The sequence below is a fragment of the Peromyscus californicus genome, unplaced genomic scaffold, assembly GCF_007827085.1.
Source record: "Peromyscus californicus insignis strain IS unplaced genomic scaffold, ASM782708v3 Scaffold_21__1_contigs__length_65335640, whole genome shotgun sequence".
In the NCBI taxonomy this organism is placed as follows: domain Eukaryota; kingdom Metazoa; phylum Chordata; class Mammalia; order Rodentia; family Cricetidae; genus Peromyscus; species Peromyscus californicus.
The window spans coordinates 44,243,832-44,261,563 of record NW_026294514.1 but is presented as its reverse complement, the minus strand read 5'-3'; the positions used below and the strand labels follow the sequence as shown (position 1 = coordinate 44,261,563).

The window sequence follows — 17,732 nt, the reverse complement described above, 5'->3', positions numbered from 1 at the left end:
CCTGGTCTACAGAGTGAGATCCAGGACAGGCACCAAAACTACAGAGAAACTCTGTCTCAAAAAGATAAAAGAAAAATAAAAAGACTTACCTTAGCAATTTTCATGTATACATTGTTAACTATGGTCTCCAGGTTGTACAATAAGTCTGCAGAACTCGCCCTCCTGTCTAGCCGAGACTGTGCCTTTGGTTAAGGGTTCCATGTCTACCATCAGCCGCAGCCTCAGTGAACATCATTCTACTCTCTGCCTCTGGAGCTTGATATTTTGAGTCTACGCATGAGTGAGATCATGCAATATTTGTCTTTTTGTGTCTGGCTTATTTCACTTAGCAAAACATCTTTCAGGTCCATCCATTTTGTCAGAAATAAGTACTCCTTTTCTTTCTCAGGCCAATTTAGTATTTACACATGCATGCCATGTTTTCTTTCTCCGCTGATTTATCCACAGACGTTTGTGCTGACTCCGTTTCTCGGCTCGTAGGCTGCAATGAACACCCTCTGACACCATTTCCATCTCCTTCAACTGCCTCAGAAGAGGGCACTCGTCACCCTTTCTCCCTTCCACAGCAACCTCCTGTCGTTTTGTACTTGCTACTAATTTTTGGAGCACTGGACAAAGAATATCCCCAAGCTCACCGACACTTATGATACACAGAACTGTGATATACTAAACATACATTGTCCTGTATCTCTGATTTGTGGTCATTTGGTTTTGTGGTGATAGAAAACTAAAAGAAAAATTTATTGTCTATCAAATGGTATTCAAGCATAGATGTTTGTAAACACAGAATCAATGTATTTCTTAGACATTACTTTTAGCATTGATAGAATTTAGTAGGAGAATTTATAGGAACTAACTATTTGAACATTGAAAATATGGTATTAATGTTAGATAAAAGTTAAAATTAATGTTTGAAATTGATTTTAAAAATTTAAATTTCTGCTATAACCTGTCATGATTCCTATTTGAGATCCACATTTTTACAATGATTGTTATTAAAACAAAATGTGTAAATAATAGCAATAGAGTCATTTAGTCCATGCAAAGAATAGTAAGAAATTCAGAGTTTTTAAGTATTCGAATAAAATGTAAGTGCGTTATGTTCATGACTTGTTGTTCTGTATTCGCTACTTCTCTCACTAATGTGACAAAATACCTTACAAAATTCTGTAAGGAACAAAAGATTTCCTTTGGCTCACAGTTTGAAGGTACATGGCTAGCATGGTATGACTGGCATGGTGTGACTGGCGTGGCATGGCATGGCTAGCATGGGTAGCGTGGCATGACTGCAGTAGTATGAGGCAGCTGGTTATATTGCGTTGACATTTAGGGAACAGGAAAGATGACCACTGCTGCTAGGGTCCCCTTTGCCTCCTGTTACTGTCTGGCACTTCAGCCCATGAAACAGAGCTGCCTACATTTAGGATCGAGCTCCCCACTTCAAGTACCCTCCCTAGAAAATCCACACAGACAGGCCCAGGGCTTAGTAACCACGTGGTGCTTCTATGTATCCTTAAGTTGGCAATCACGATTAAAGCATGAAGGTCATTTGTCACATTAAGAAGGTGGATGTTTTAAATCCACAGTGCCTGTTCCATGTGGACATTTGGGGTTCTTGTTTAATAATAGTTTCATATTTTGACAGCGGTTTCAAGTTCACAAGAAAAGTGAGAAGAAAATACAGAATCTGATGTGCATCCTTCTCCCTCACTTGCACAGCCCACCCCATCCTCCACGCCCCCCCCCCAGCCCCCACAAGAGAAGTGTATTAGCTACGGCTGGTGGGTCTACATTGATGCATCATAATCATCCCATCCATTGATCACACTCAGGTCACCCATGTACACATTTTACAAGCCTGAGGAAATTTACAACCATTTCCACCTGTTTCAGGACCACACGTCAGCGTCTCCACTCTGTTAAACAAAGTCCTCCTGGCCATCCATTCCTCTCTCTCACTCTTCCACCTCAACATCTAGCATGCTTACTCGCTCTGGAATTTTGCCGTGTCCCACTGGAATCACACAGAAAAGCCTGTTCGGATTTGCCCCTCCCAGTGATTAGTATTCAGTCAAGGTTCTTCCTCATCTTCTCACGGCATACCATAGTACTTCTCTTCTTTAGTGACGGATAATCTTCCCCTATATGGATGGACAAGTTGCTCTGTTTATGTCCTGAAGGGCATCTTCATGGCTTCCAGTATTTTGTAATGATAAGTAAGGCTGTTCCGGCACACGTGTGCAGGTTCTTCCATGGACTTACATTTGGAACTCACATAGGTGAATACCAAAGGGTATTTGCTGCTGGATCATAAATGTATTTTGTTTTATAAGGAACTTCTCCGTTGTCTTCCAGGGTAACTGTACCATTTTTGTTTCAATGGATGAGAGTCCTTGTTGTTCATAGTTGAAAGATCATAATCTTTCAACTGGTGGTGGCGCTGGTTACCAGCGGAAAAGTCATGAGCCATGGCCATGACTACCTAGAGTTACAGAGAGCTTTATTAGCAGGGAAAGTGGGGGAGGAAGCAGAGCAGAACAGAGAACAGAGAACACACAGAGAGAGGATTGTAGCTAGAGTTTTCCTGCCTTGCCCACAGTCAGGACAAATCTCTGTCACCCACCAGTCCCACAGCTGCTCAGACCCAACCAAGTAAACAGAGACTTATATTGGTTACAAACTGCATGGCCGTGGCAGGCTTCTTGCTAACTGTTCTTACAGCTTAAATTAATCCATTTCTATTAATCTATACCTTGCCACGTGGCTCGTGGCTTACCAGCATCTTCACATGCAGCTTGTCATGGTGGCGGCTGGCAGTGTCTCTCTCACCCAGCTTCCTGTTCTCTCAATTCTCCTCTGTTAGTCCCGCCTATACTTCCTGCCTGGCCACTGGCCAATCAGTGATTTATTTATTGACCAATTAGCAACATATTTGACATACAGACCATCCCACAGCAGAGGATGGGGTCTGCATCCGGCTTTTTTTAAGGCACAGATTGCACGACCACGCTGCATGTACATAGTCGTCAGCGCCTGCTGATGACATAAGACACAAGGCCCCGAGGAGTGAGAGCAGGATCCGAACAATAGTTCCATCATTTTTACATTGTCAAGGTCTTAGCTCTGGCCGTTCTGATAAGTGTGTAGTATACTCATTGTTTTAATTCGCATTTTCATGATTGCATGTCACTGGGCTGTCTTTCTGCTTTATCCATCCTATACATACCCTCTTTGGTGAGGTGTCTGCGAAGGATTTTGTCCCCTTTCATAATTAGCTGTGCATTCTCTTAATAATTGGTCAAGGACTTCTTTGTATATGTCTCATAGCATTCCTTACTGAATGTAACTTTTAGAATTATTTTCTACTACTCCATGCTTATCTCCTCATACAGAGTAGTATCTAAAAGTCATTGCCACACTCAGGGTCATATATGTTTTCTTCTGCATATAAACTAAGGGATGAAACTTATGTCACTAACCGCTTTTCTACAGTTCATGATTTGAACAATAATTTAATCAAACACATTTATGCTCAAACGAGCACACTGGTATTATCATAGTTCCCATCCGCAGGGCCTCCGAAGGCCACAGGACTTTAAGAAAAGATGAAAGAGAGAAAACAGATATTCACCTGGGGAGTTTTCAAAAACTCGGCTGCTCTGCTTTTCCTTGAAGATTGGAGGGGAAGAGACTAACCTTGATAGGGGGCTGGGGAGAAGAGAGGGAAGGAAGGCAGGAAGGGAAGGGGGTGGAGAGCAGGGTAGCTTCAGACTATGCGGATTCTGGCCGCTCCTCCTAGCCTCTGCCGGAATGTGGGAGAGAGGCTGGGAAGGGTGTGCAGCAGCTTCTCAGGATAGGGATGACAGAAACTGTCCCTCATTGACCGACAAAGGCTCTTGGCCTGGCAATTTCTCAGGCATGGGAAGTTATTCTAACGACTGGATCCAACCTGTAGGTAGGACCCCCAGTGGTCCCTGTAAGGGCTGGAGACCTGAAAGGGGTGTCAAGGACCATGTCTCTGTCGCCTGTGCTGTCCTGAGTAGGAGGATCAGGAAAACAGTCAGGCGCCAAGGAGCCTGGGGACCTGGTTCCTGTACTTCTCTTTCCAACCATCATTCAAGTTTCAATTTACTTGTAAAATGGATGATAATATCTAGTGAGAGTTGTGTATAGATTCAATAAGGTGAAATACTTGAAATGTATATGTATATATGTGTATACATGTGTTTGTATTTATGTGTATGTATGTGTGTTTGTATGTATGTATACATACATGTGTGCATGTATGTATATATGTATGTGTATATGCATGTATGTATGTATATTTGTATGTATGTATATATAAAGTATCCCTGTATGGCAGCCATTAAATAGATGATGTATGATTGATAGATGCTAAACATATACATACATAGAATATATATATATATATATATATATATATATATATATATATATATATATTTTATCCAGAAGAAATTGTGTTTTTGAGTTCAAATTTGGAAGTAGAATGGATGTTTGGAAAAACACCTACTAAAAAAGGGCAGCAAAAATAAGTTTATAGTTGTAAATTCAAGGTATATGGGGTAGCAAACTAATCAATAATGTAAGTAAATCATTCAAACTCTACCTTCATTGTTGTTCAATGACTATGAAGAAACACCATGATCAAGGCAACTTATAAAATAAAGCACTTAATTAGAGACTTGCATATAGTTTCAGAGGTTGAGTCAATGATCATTGATCGTGGCAGAGAGCATGGTGGCAGGCAGGCAGGCAGGCAGGCATGGTGCTGGAACAGTAACTGAGAGCTCACATCACATCCAGAGGCAGGAGGCAGAGAGGCTGAGTTTGGTGTAGGCTTTTGAAACTTCAAAGCCTATCCCCAGTGACACACCTCCTCCAACAAGGACACACCACCTCCAACAGGGACACATCACCTCCAACAGAGACACACCTCCTCCAACAGGGACACATCTCCTCGAACAGGGACACACCTCCTCTAACAGGGACATGCCTCCTCCAACAGGGACATGCCTCCTCTAACAAGGACACACCTCCTCCAACAGGGACACACCTCCTCTAACAGGGACACACCTCCTCTAACAGGGACACACCCCCTCCAACAGGGACACACCCCCTCTAACAGGGACATGCCTCCTCCAACAGGGACATGCCTCCTCTAACAAGGACACACCTCCTCCAACAGGGACACACCTCCTCTAACAGGGACACACCTCCTCTAACAAGGACACACCTCCTCCAACAGGGACACACCTCCTCTAACAAGGACACACCTCCTCTAACAGGGACACACCTCCTAATCCTTCCCAAACAGTTCACCAACTGGGAATCAAACATTCAGATCTATGAACCTATGGGGGCCATTCTCATTCAAACCACCACAGCCTCTGATACATTATTTGGCTAAAAATAGAACCTAGAAACCTGGCAATAAGGCTTCCCGTGGTATAAATTGGTACTGTTTTATTCTTCCTAAGGATAGGAAGAAGCAGAGAGTAACTAATCAGAAAGCTTGAAGAAGAAAAAAACAGAAAAAATAAATAAACTTGAACACAGACCCAGGGAAATGCACAGCTGCTTTGTCCTTTTGAATATGTAGTCAAAGAAAGGGGGCTAGCTTTCTTTGCGACTCTAAGAAAGTAAGTAAGAAGTGTCCTGATTACATCCTGGTTACCACTGAAAGGTACAGCAGGCAACAAGAAAGGGTGAGGGGAATCCATCTGCATAGGCGTAGACAACACTTTGAACAACATGGTATACTTGAAATGGGACTATATAGAACACATTTAGTCACTAGGGAGTGCATATTCTCCCCAAGGACAGTTTCTAAAATGTTGATCACATTTTATTCCACATCGAAGACTTTAACAGCCACAAGAGGGAATCTGCAGAGTCCATTAGTTTCCTTGACATCAAAATACAACTAAATTAGAAATAGTCCAAAAAAAAAATAAATTAGCCCTCCATGTCTGGGAAATAAAAATTGTAAATCATATGTAGATCAAAAATGAGATACCAGCAAGACTTCTAGAATACTTAGAACTAAATGACATAAACATCACATGTAAAAAATTGATGTGTGGTGAATGGCACTCCAGGAGAGGTATCAGGAAAGCCAGCTGAGATTAGGCAATATAATAAAGGGTGAAAAAATAGCAAAGTGTAGTCCAGAAAAGCAGAGATTAAGAGGATTTTTAACAACAAACATAAATGATACATAGAAAACACCTGAAAGATAATTTTTAAAAGTCAATGCACTCAAAATAATATTCTTTAGGAAATTTAAGAATAAAATTATAAAGGAATTCTGTTTCTAACTACAACACCTAATTGTAAAGACAATGCCACCTGACACGTTGTGAGGTGTGGAACAACAGAACTCTCCTACAGCACCAATGGGAGTGGAAATATGCTTTAAACACTTAGGAAACCGACTCGTGTTTCTGAAAGTTAATCACAGAGCTAAACTGTGATCCAGAACACTCATCTCAAAAGAAATGAAAACCTTGTCACAAAAGCATTGTACAGCAGTGTATAATTATTCATCAGGAGAATAAAGAAACACCTAGGGGAATGTCTAGATAACAGTGTTGATCTCACTGGTCATGGGCAGAGAAGCATGGATCTCACCAACGCCACACTGACAGACGCCCAGTGTGACAGTCTACACAGCTCTGGTCCCATTTCCTTCGCTGTAACAAAAACACCCATATAAAAAGCAACTTAGGGGCAAAAACTTTATGTTAGCTCACAAGTCCAGGTGACAGTCCATCTCTGTTGGAAGAAACAAGACCCTCACTCTGTAATAACAGATTCAAGAAGCTAGTAAAAACCAGAAGTTTTGATTTGACCATTCTGGAGAAGTGGGCACCAGTCGAGAGAAAAGGCAAAACTGGCTGACATGGCCATTCGGTGTGAAATGGTGGTTATTTGTTGTGCTTCCTGAAAAAAAAAAAAAATTCTCCATTTTTCCCGGAAGCTGGCACTCCAGAGAGTTATAATCATCCACTCATCTAGCATAGAACCCCTTCCCAAATTCCCCATCCTCCTAGCCCTCGAGATACCCTCCCTTTTCTGATATGAAGGTTCAGACTGCAAAATGGTGTGGCCACCAGCCAATAACGCAGAAAGCCTCTTCGATAAAAGTTGGGGGGCTTGAAGTATGCATCGTTGGCATAAAGAAAGTACAAAACAATATGTATTGGACATATAAGTCTACCAACTGTGATTTATAACTAACACAAGCATTTTAATTTTATAAAAAAAAAGCAATTTTCCAGAAATATTAAGTATCAACACAATATAAAATAGCCATATTCATATTATTGAAATGAATGCTTTAAATAAAGATGATTTAGGAAGCCTTGGATGATATGGATTTAAAAAAAATGATTAAAATTTAGACAGCAACTTCTTGCATTCATGTCCCATCAATCACTTATTTACTCATTCAGGCGAATTAATATGAACTGATAGCATGATGATAAAACCTTGCTCTGACACACTTAGTTAACATCTTAAATTGCTTTTACTCACCATAGGAAGCCATTTAGCTCTGACGCAAGCTGCTCATGTGATAAATGGCTTATGAATGAATTGCAGAAATGAATGTAATTGTCCGTGAATTCTTATATAGGGCGTATGTTGTATGACAGTATATTTTGTTTACTTTCAACCATCAGTACACAATATTAAATAAAGAAGCGTGCATACATAAACCCAAAATAAAATTACTTTTAATAACATTGTGTTCAGCACTACCAAAGAGTGTCCATACTGGTCACTTTAAGTGGTTGTCATTAAAAAAGTCATTTTGATAGACAGAGTGAAATAGCTAACAGTGTTTGAGATTGCTATGTTTGAGAGAAACAAACATGATTAAAATATGGTTCCTTCCCATAACAAATTATAACCTAGTGAAAAAGATAGGCCCATATAGCAATGTGGTTACACTTGACAATGCTGACTCCATGATCATCCTACAGGTAGTTTTAAGGGGAAAACTGCCCCCAAAAATAAGAAAGCCACTACCACATTCTGCAAGAGCACACCAACAACTAGAGAGTAGTCCATTTTAAATTTAGATTGACGCCTTCCTCTTACAGTAGTTGTTTATCTTGGTACTGAATTTTATAAAGGTAAATGTCATTATTTAATGAACAAAGTATCTAGAATGCGGGGGCGGGGGGGAGGATGGATAATCCTGTCTGAAACTACCTAGTGTAACATGGACACCTTTTAGTCGTTCCCACGTTTGTCGTTGGACCGTGCCTAAACAGAGGTCTGAAAGCCATTCCTTAAAAGGCAGAGGAGCCACTAGAGAAAAGAGACTCAAAGAAATAATGGCGAAAGAGTCCCTTAAACTGAAGACACACCAAGTTTTGGTTTGAAAAGATCAAGACAAAAGGCAAACTACGAAGACTGAACGTAAATGACCAGTGAATAACTGGAAAGAGACAACTGTCTCAATAGAGAAACGGCTGGATTGTGGCTCCCTGTGAAGCCATCCATGACTATTAGGACACTGGTTATAGAAATGTAAGAAGCGGCATGTGGTAGAATATCTGAATATCTTTGTGGAAAAAAGCCTGGCTGACAAGGACATGGATGAGTCCACAGGGTGACGAACAGCTTCACCCTGTTTCTGTGCTCTAGAACATTAGCCACAACTAAAAGAAGGAAACTCTCGAGTGGTATGGGCATCGAACACTAGTTGTTGAGTCTGGAGCTACAGTGATGCAGGATGAGTGTGATGGTGATTAGAAGAGGCTTCCATGTGCACAGAGGAGACAGTGTATCTGTAGATCAACAACAAAGAAGTGTAAATAACCATAGACTCCCTTCCTTACTGGCAATGACCTCTTCATAGTGAGTTGAGATCATGTAGACAGTCTGGGAAAGAAGAAAATTATAGGCTTTATTCTCTGCAGACAACCTCTCCTAGACACCGTGTAAAAAGCAATGTTATTGTTAATTTGCTTCCTCACCCATGTGACTGCTAATCTTGGTTGTCAATTTGACTAGAGTTAGAGCCACTTAGTAAACACTTCTGGGAGTGAAGTCCTTTCCACCGTAGTGTAGCTGAAGAGGGAAGCCCCACCCTGCATGTGAGTGTAACTAGATCATAGGCCGGATGCCTTAGACTGGATGAAAGGGGAGGAAAGAGTAACAGAATTGCCTCTCCCTGCTCCCTGACTGTGTACACCAAGTCATGAGCCACATCATGCCCCGGCTGCCATGTCTTCCCCGCCATGATGAGCTGACTGTATCCTCTCTAACTGTGAGCCAAAATAAGTACTTCCTTCTTTAAGGTACTTTCAACATCTATTTCATCACAACAATGAGGACAGTAACTAACACATATCACATATGCAAACTCAGTGTAACATCAGTGATCATGACATAGGACAATGAAATTGGATGTTAAATCAAAGTATAAATGTTCCCTTATCTGTGAATTAGCCGCAGTTAAGAGAGGCTCAAGAATCCAAGAACGGGGCCAGGGAGACGGGGCCAGGGAGACAGCTCTGTCAGTAAAATGTTTGCTTGTATAAGCTCCAGGATGTTGAGTTGGTGCCCCACCCTCAAATTCATGTCAAAAAGTCGAGCATGATGAACATGCTTGTTATTCCTTCTAGTGCTGGGTACGTGGAGACAGGTGAATTTTCAGGGCTCATGGACCAGCCACACAGACTTCTTGGAGAGTTCTGGGCTAGTGGTAGACCCATTCTCAAGAGCCTAGTCCCAGTGGATATATTTACAAAATACTACTGCACCTGAGGCTCTAGGAACACTGCAGTAGAGAAGGCAGAAAGAATGTAAGAGCTGGATGATCAGGAAGTTTGCCGTAAGATTGTTTCTTAGTAACGTCAGAAGCTACACCCATAGAGTCTCACAAATGTGACTGCCCAAACATTAGCTGGAAAGGACAATGGACATGCAAGGTGCATGGGGGAAACTCAGAAGGCATCAACCCTACACAAAAAACTACAGGCCACTAAGGAAGGCTGAAAGTTGGAGAAGTAGTCTTCTCCAGGGAAGAGCAGAACAAACGGTTAACCAATACCAAATGGTCAGCTCTGAAAACACATACAAATAACATTATACAGACTGAGCATGTTATATTTAGAATAAATATGTATATATATATATATATAAACACATATAAACAAAAATTAATGAAAAAGAGGATATGAATTTGAAAGAAGGCAAGAAGGGATATATGAGAGATTTGGAAGAAGGAAAAGGAAGGGGAAATGATGTAATCATATCATAACCTCAAAAGTAAAAAAATAAATAAATACCGCGTGTGCGCGCGCGCGCGCACACACACACACACACACACACACACACAATCACGCACACAGAACTGAAAATAGCATAAGAAGGTCTCAAACTGGACAGATTTACTAGGCCCCTCCTTCCACAAGAGTAACAACAGACTGTTGAGGATCGCTCTCAGACAAGTTAAGCAGGCAGGAAGAAGCAGGAACCAGCCCCAGCTGCCTGGAAGAGGTTTAGACCAACTGAGGCACCTGGAAAGGACACTCTGTCACCTGTTGAGCTGCTGTTGTGGGACCACGCAGTGTGCTGCAGGTCCCCAGCTTTGTGAGCTGTCTGTCACCCATGCTGGGGTGGGCTTTGGTGAGGCAGCTGTCTTGGCGTCATTTCTGATCCTATAAGTGACCCCTCACCCATATTTCTGTAAGTAACCCTTAACCCATATTTCTTGATGAACCAACAAAACTCATTGGTTCATCAAGTTGGACTTTGGTGACATCTGTACTTAGGTCTATCCTGGGTTCCCTGTCTGGGGTGAATAGATGTGTGTTGCATATCCCCATAAAAAGTCTCATCACACAAGTGTATCCTCATGAACATATACACGTAGAGAGACAGACAGACAGACAGACAGACACACACACACACACACACACACACACACACACACACACACACGAGTCCAAGAAATAATAAATGGTTCTGTCTTAATCCATTTACCCAGTTGCTAAATGTAGATCCATTTGATTAGATAGATCCATTTGATTAGTTAATATCCATAATTTTTCCATTATTTTCCATATTTCCACTCATTCCAATATTTTGTCTCCAATATTATTTTCTAATGAACAACAGGTAAAGTTTTTTGGTGTATTTTGTCCTGTTATAGACATTAAATCTCTGTATTCAAGCCAAAGTTTATCGGCCAGAAATCCAACCAAACAGAACCTCCCTAGACAGCAAAACATTCTCCCCTCTGCGCAACTGCTTGGCTTGCTTTGTTTCTTTTGAGTGATGTAGAGGGGATCAGAGATGCCAGGAAACACAGTGATGACAATCATGAACGTGAGCATGTAGACAAAAATTCACAGTGTGTAGGAAACTGACAAAACACAAACCTTAAAGTACAGGTTGTCAGTGAGCAGGAGAGCCATCGACTGCATTAAAAAGATTCCTAGAAGTGGATAATGGAACAGGAAACAAAAGGAAGTCATTCTGAAGGCTACTGTCAGATGCTGGCTCATTACATAGCAATTTCATTACTATCCCCTTGGAAGTTGCTCAATTCCTGCCCTAGAAAAAGGATGGAAAACTGATAAATCCTCTTAGACAGCTACCTGAAGCAACCTAGGGTGTGTGAAACACGAATTTCTAAATGGTCTTACTAATAAAAAAAAAAAAAAAAAAAAAACCCAGATCCAGATATTGCGGTCAAAGCTGAGAGATCTGAGAAACAGAACAAGCCACAGCCAACCTCACCTCATCAATGCCTCAGCCAATCCTGTTTCCATGAATCCTCAGACCAAAAGCCTCTGAGTCCTTACCCCTGAGGATCTCAGTTGAACTGCTGCTAAAAAGCCTCTAGTTCCTGGTCCTCATGCCTTATGTATCTTCCTGCCATCACTCCCTGGGATTAAAGGTGTGTGTCCCTCCCAAGCAAAGACATGAGATCTCAGTGCTGCGATTAAAGGTGTGTGCCACCACGCCTGGCTGTTTCCAGTGTGGCCCTGAACTCACAGAGATCCAGGTGGATCTCTGCCTCCCGAATGCTAGGAATAAAGGCATGTGCTACCACTGCCTGACCTCTATGTTTAATATAGTGACTGGCTTTTTCTTCTGATCCCCAGATAAGCTTTATTGGGGTGCACAAATAAAATATCACCACAGGTATGATTAAAAATTCATCGTGCTTACTTGAACTCAAATCTCCAGAAATCAAAAAGACAGCTTACCTGTGTTAAAGATTCTACAAGGGCAAATAACTAAACTCCCTGGTTACGGAGTAAGCGGTTACCGACCAGGACTGAGTTCCCCAGGCTATTTCCAGTCTCTCTGAAAGCATTTACTGCCCACCCCATGTCTGACCTAACATCCTTGTGACTATCAAAACCATTAAAATGTACTCTTAGCAACCATCAGCTTTTACCCATCCACAGGCTAAGAATGTAACCAGATAGCATGTAAACATTGTAACAGAGCTTTCCCCATTCTGCTATAACCTATACCTATGATTCTCCAACAAAGTGTTTGGTAAATGCCTTGATTTATGACTGTCTTTGTTCTGTAACTAGTAAGATTTCATATAACCACTTCCCTAATGGAACATGATATTTGGGGTAACCTGAATCCCTGCTCCTAGACCATGGTTGCCCACATTTGGATTAAGAATAAACCATTTTCTATTCTCTTAGTGGCAAGAGCTACGTTTTGGTGTTACCATTTATATGCACAGATCTTTAGCTTAGTTTGAATCTGTGTCTGTTTGAAGCTTTATAGATTGTTTTTCTTAGAACTAAGAAGCACCTGAATATTTCTGTCTGTAATGATCTCATTATTTCATTTCCCAGGTCATTTCTATTTAAATCAGCTGAAATAACATAATTGTATATTGCTACAACTCAGTGTAAATCTGCATATATTTTCTCAAAAATGTATTTATGCATTTGATTTTAGAGTGCTATCCCACACAGACTCCATGAGGGATATTCTGTAAATATCTTTTAAGAATTAGAAGAATTTGGGATTTTAAATATATAATGATGTTTTTTTGTTTTTTTGTTTGTTTCTTTGTTTTTGTTGTTTGTGGCGCTCTTGCCCCCAAGGAAAAGCCACAACACACGACAGAATCCACTAACAAGAGTTTTATCATGACAAGGACATAGGGATAGATGTGATCAGGTCTGTGGAAGGACATATGCGAGAAAGAGGGCGGGAGAACATGGGGCCGCCTTATAAAGGCCAGGACATACCTGCACACACAGGCCCACGTGGCTATTCCACACATGCACATCGATCACATGGTCATGTCCGAGCATGGCTACATGACCACAGTAACCATGGGGCATGGGTCACACAGGATGTATGACCCAGAAATGACTAGGCAGAGATGACTAAGTGTCCCGCCAGGCATGCACAGCCATGAGGGTATGGTTGGAATTCCTATCATCTGAGCCCCAAATTTTTAAATAAACAACTAAGAACTGTGTCTACACTTGCGTTTTGTTTTAATATGGCCTTTTCCTTCAAGCATGACACAGCGATTCTCCCACTGTTGCCCTGGAGTACAAACAACCCGGACACAGCGGCCATGAAATAAGCATGATGATACAGCGATGGGCAGCTCTGTAGTGATAGGTGATTGACAGTTCCTAATGGAAGCAGAGGAAAATGAGGACCACAGCCACTATCCCCTCCTGACCCCAGCAACTGCAAAGGATCCTGGGAGATCCCACAGTACAGGAAGTGGACAGTTAAGAAAGCAGATCTTCATAACGCAGCTTTCCTGAGGTGGCTTCTGTAGTGCAGTGGGACTTTGCAGAATGCCGCTATTTTGTGTCACGCATGTTCCTGTTAGTATGTCTTGCCCATGCACACTCCTGTAAGTAATCTCAATAAAACCATTGCTTCACCAGTTGGGCTTAGGTGAAATCATCTATTATTGGCACCCTCACTGGAGTGAATCAACACTGTTCCCATTTCCCCAGGAGATGTTACACAACAGATTTTTACAAAGATTTTGAAACACAATGCATTTTGAGAAGAAATATACAGGCTGTGGTCCAGCTAGCTAATCCCACAATGGCTGGCTATGAACAGAAGGTCCAAGAATCCAGTAGCTGCTCGGTCCATGAGTCTGGATGTCTCAGCTGGTCTTCAGCAGAATCCTGAAGAAGCATCTCTAATGCCAGTGAAGGACCGGATGTGCTAGCAAGGACTGGAGCAAGCAGGCAAAAAGCAAGAGCTTCCTTCTTCCATGTCCTTATAGAGGCTTCCAGCAGAAGGTGTGGCCCTGATTAGATACGGATTAAATCCTGGATTAAAGGCACGTTTTCCCAAATCCTGGATTAAAGGCACGTTTTCCCACTCGAATTTAGCAGAAATCCCTCACAGGGGTGCCCTCTACTTTGGGGTTTTAGTTCATTCCAGATGCAGTCAAGTTGACAGCAGAGACTAGCCATCACACTGTTCAAGTCTGTTGTGTGCGAGCACCGTGTCCTCCTGCTCCTTCACAGACCATTGTCTCGGTAGTTCCTCTCAGCACGCTTATTCTGGTGTGTCTCCGTGTGAGTTCCATGGCATCCATCCAGCAGAACTCACTGATACTTTGGAGCAAGTTTGGGATGTTTTCATCTCTGGATATGGGGGAGGGGGTTGTTTTGTTTTTGTTCTCCTCCCTGGTATTCTCATTAGATAAGTGTAAATATGCTGAAGGGACCCCACTTTTCAATTCAGGTCATATTCATGTTCCTCTTGATTTTCTTTGGTGGGGTGGGGCTGCACACTCACTGCCAGTCTGCAACTACCCTGATTCTGAGTCTCAACTTACTGCCAACTTTTCTAATAAAGTTTTTTTGTTGTTGTTTTGGTTTTTAGACTTTCAAGTCCAAATTTTTTTCATGTATTTCATATGGTGTGTGTGTGTGTATGTGTGTGTGTGTGTGTGTGTGTGTGTGTGTGTGTGTGTGTGTGTAAATTCCTGGCTTTATTGGTATTCTACATTTTACTAAACGTTTGCTTGAGTTCTCCCATGGTTTCTCTAAATACGGTATCCATTAGATCTCCGAAAATACATAATGGGCTCTTAACAGGGTAGAGCTGCTAAGTTTCACATCTTGTCTCTTTTAAGGAAATTTTACTCATTTTTCCCCCTCCTGTACATAAGTTGTGTTTTCCTGATTCCTTGTGTGGTTTAAAAAATACATTTAAAAAACAAACTAACCATCTGAGGCAATACATTACAGCAACTACAGTCACAGATTCTCTTTTTCCACACCTAGAGGTTTTTCTTCTTTGCCTGGGTGTGTGTGTGTGTGTACCTGTGTGCCTGTGTGCCTGTGTGTGTGTGTGTGCCTGTGTGTGTGTGTGCATGTGTGCATGTGTGTGTGTGTGCGTGTGTGCCTTGGCTAGGCTGTTTTAGTAAACTCTTTTCCCTCTCAGTGCGAAGCCTCTGGCACCACTCTGTAGAAAGCACAGCCATGGGCATGCACACAGCATCCCGGGGTAACAGTGGGTTTTGGCGAGGTCTCATTAACTGTCTTTCCTTTCTCTATGAAACTGTATGCCTCACTCGGTATTAGAGCCAACCCATCAGTCTCCAGTAATTATCAGATGATCATTTTATGACTTGAAAAAAATGTTCTACAGAGCAAATTGCTCAGCAAAATGATGGCTGTAGTTTGATTTCTGCCACTGTGATAAAAACACTGGCCAAGCCGGGCGGTGGTGGCGCACGCCTTTAATCCCAGCACTCGGGAGGCAGAGCCAGGCGGATCTCTGTGAGTTCGAGGCCAGCCTGGTCTCCAAAGCGAGTTCCAGGAAAGGCGCAAAGCTACACAGAGAAACCCTGTCTCGAAAAACCAAAAAAAAAAAAAAAAAAAAAAAAAAAAAAACACTGGCCAAAAGCAAATTAGGGGAGGCAAGAGCTTATTTCCACTTACAGGACACAGTGCATCGTTGAGGACAAAGTAGAAACCCCATCAGGAGCGTGGAGCAGAAAACATGAAGGAACGCTGCTTGCTGGCTGGCTCACAAGCTCATCGTGCTTAGCAAGCTTTCTTACACAGCCCAAGACCACCTACCTGCCTAGGGATGGTGCCACCCGCAGTGGGTTGGTTCTTCCTACATCAGTTAATAATCAAAGCAGTCCTCAACAATCTGACTGGGGCGATCCCTCGGTTGAGACTCCCTTCTCACATGAGTTCAGGCTGTGCCAAGTTGACAGCTGACGCTAATTACGACACTGACCCCACCATTAAATTTGGGTGGAGGTTGTTTTAAGGCCGGTTTTTGAGACTTTCTCTGATACTTCCATTTCCTAGCTATTCTGAGTAGAGCAGCAATGAACATACATGACCAGGAATCACCAGGCGGTGGTGGCGCACGCCTTTAATCCCAGTACTTGGAAGGCAGCAGTGTAGTGGGTAGCCATTCCAGCTTTGATCTGGAAGTTCCAACCCCCATTGAGACTTCGGCAACTGTCACGCCTACAAGGCGGGGCCAAGGGAGGCGCCTGGGGACCTGAGATCTGGATCCGCGGGCTCTCTCTCTGTTGCGGGACCCTGGACTGGAGAGGTGTACCAAGCAGAGCTCCAGAGAACACCGCTGGACTGCGATACACCTTCCCCAGACCCCACGACCTACCTATCCCTTAATTTGTAAGTTATGCCATTAAATAAATCTCCTTTTATCTACGTGGAGTGGCCTTAATAATTTCACCAATATCTGGCGCTCACGTGGGGCAAATTCCAAAGGCCTGGGTGGCTCCCACCCTCAGCCTCTTCCCCGGCTAGCGGGTACCTAAACCCGCCTGCAAAGTTCCATATAACCAGGGAACGCCTACAGGGTTCCATTCCCTAAAGAGGGAGCAGCTAGTCCGGTCTCAGTTCCCTAGCTTAGCCCCGAGACCAGCGAAAGAGGCACTCCCCGGCTTCCCGAGTGCCGGCGCCAGCTTCGGCTCCCGCTATCTTGACTCCAGCGAGCTGCAGTCAGCCAAGATCACCAGCAGGCCCTGCTTTGGAGCTGTACCAACGCCACCTGCTGGCTGAAAAGTGCTACTACACCCCCCCAAAACCACGAAAGGTAAGCAAAGGCACCTGATAATTTTACACCTTAAAATTGACTAACAAATTTTGAGTAATTCTTGTAATATGGCTGACAACATTACCTCACAAGAATTCGAAAACCTTTTTGCTTGTATGATGAATGACATCTTACTGGAAATATACGACCTTCCTAAGGCATATCTGGCCTGTACCATTTTGGCATTCATTGTAATAATCCACACAGTGTTCAAACACTGGTTTAATAACAAGAACAAAGATGAGTCATTATTGGGACTGATACAGGCTTTAAACGAGAGCAATGAAGGCTTACAGAAAAAGATTCTATCTCTGGAATCTGCTTTAAGGGATAGCAATGAGACCTTAGAGAGAAAGATTCTTTCTCTGGAATCTGCTGATCAGGATTTACAAAACAGGCTTGTACCAAAAATTGATCTTATTGATAATAAATGTGAATATTTAATGGACAGAACACTAACTCTCCAGACACTATATAAGGAAGAAAGATTATCATTAATTGATAAGATAAGGTCCATGGAATCATGTGTTTCTGAGGAACATAAAAACTTCTATGATTCCATGAGGAATCTGGAGTCCCTTGCCAGAGAGGAGGCTCACTCCATAGAACAGACCCTAGGTGCTCGTTTG

The 17,732-nt window shown here is 42.4% G+C and overlaps 1 protein-coding gene across 1 annotated transcript in view; it reads right to left on the bottom strand.

Moving 5' to 3' along the window:
• Positions 1–17,732, bottom strand: part of Tmem232 (transmembrane protein 232) — a 277,182-nt gene that overhangs the window by 247,924 nt on the left and 11,526 nt on the right. The window lies entirely within an intron of this gene.